The sequence below is a fragment of the Octopus bimaculoides genome, chromosome 8, assembly GCF_001194135.2.
Source record: "Octopus bimaculoides isolate UCB-OBI-ISO-001 chromosome 8, ASM119413v2, whole genome shotgun sequence".
NCBI classification, from domain to species: domain Eukaryota; kingdom Metazoa; phylum Mollusca; class Cephalopoda; order Octopoda; family Octopodidae; genus Octopus; species Octopus bimaculoides.
Window position 1 is genome coordinate 92,902,971 of NC_068988.1, and position 1,626 is coordinate 92,904,596.

The 1,626-nt window shown below is 33.8% G+C and overlaps 1 protein-coding gene across 1 annotated transcript in view; it reads left to right on the forward strand.

Moving 5' to 3' along the window:
• The window catches only part of LOC106874575 (uncharacterized), an 11,858-nt gene that overhangs the window by 4,654 nt on the left and 5,578 nt on the right, over positions 1-1,626 (forward strand). The window lies entirely within an intron of this gene.

Here is a 1,626-nt window from a genome sequence, read left to right on the forward strand (position 1 = left end):
AATTTTAAAACAAACACATAATTTTCTCATGGTTTCTTAAACATTCACTAGAACAAAACTGTACAAATCCAAATATATGGTACCCTAGGCATAACACCTACATGAACTTCTAACTTGTTGTCTCTTAAGGTCTCTGGGTGAGACTTGGATCCAACTTGTACAAATGCAAAACAAAAGTCAAACATAAAATAATAATAATAATAATAATAATAATAATAATAATAATAATAATAATAATAATAATAATAATAATAATAATAATGATAATAATAATAACTTCAGCTAATGATGTTGATATTACAGATCTCAACCACTTGTACTATGGATCCGCAAAAATCTCAACGATTCTATGTGGTGAAAAGATTAGAAAATCATTTTAACTGATTGGAGGTGTTATCATGTACATGTTTTGTCTTAGAATAAAAGATGGGCCACAGCAAATATTCTGCTCAATACCACAGATTTGCTTGATGGTTATTTGACTTTAACCAGTTGAGCATGTCCTTTAGTAGCTGACGATATGTGCATCTCTAATCACGAGCAGAGGTATTGGAGGATTATCATAGCAATATGTTGAGAGAAATTCTTTGGGATTTGAGGTAATTCACCTCTTGGAACATGGGTCTTTTATTCATCGTCCTTAAAACAAACCTTATTCTGGGTCCTTTTGAACAGCATGAGATACTCTCGACTTAAAGAATGTTGTAACTGGGCCCCGTCTCCGAGTTCGACGTTTCCTTTCATCATTCCCAAGACGATAAAATATTGAGCCAGACGTCCTACTATAAGAGACGGGGGAATTCATAATCAGCAACATAACCAAAGAGTGTTTGGAAATTGATTCGGTGTGTTGAGTAGGATTATCTCAAGGTTATGAAATAAACTGGTGTTGAAAGATCTGAATGACGGAGGATTCAATCTCTCTACCGGTGTGTCGGCGTAGAAAGAATATGAAAGATGTAAAAGAAATTTCGAACGTTGAAACAAATGAGAAAGGCGATTTAAGGAGTTTGAAGGGTGCTGAAAGAGAACTTGAAACAACGCGGAATGATTACTTCAAAGCATAATAACAGGATGTTTCAACTGCTAAACTAAGTTCGAAATGGGTCTGGTGAGTGGTTTTAAGGTAAGGTAAATAAAGTTTAGTAATCGTGTGTTACAGAAAGACGGATAGAAATATAGATATGATTGTGGCTCAGAGATGAGAGCTGTTTTGTTTCTCACTTTAATAAGAACTGCTGGATGAGTGAAATTTAGAAGGAACTTAACGAATATCAATGTTACATTGAGGTAGAATTGATTCTTGCTGATGTTGTCTTTCGCCTTGTTTCTGTTCTGAATTTGTCAAGATTTTGTACTCTTCACAGATGCAATAGAACTTTTTCAAAAATTCTGAAATCCCAATATATAGTCTGATTCATTGCCTTGTAAATCACGTATATTTTTTCCTAAACCCAAACACTTTCGCTTCCTTTATCGTGCATTTCCATCACAATTTTCGCAATCAGCTCTTTCTTTATTTCCACCCCCTCTCTCTCTCTCTATCTCTCTTCCTCTCTGCATATATATATATATATATATATATATATATATATACAGACACATAATATATTACCCTTCCATTTT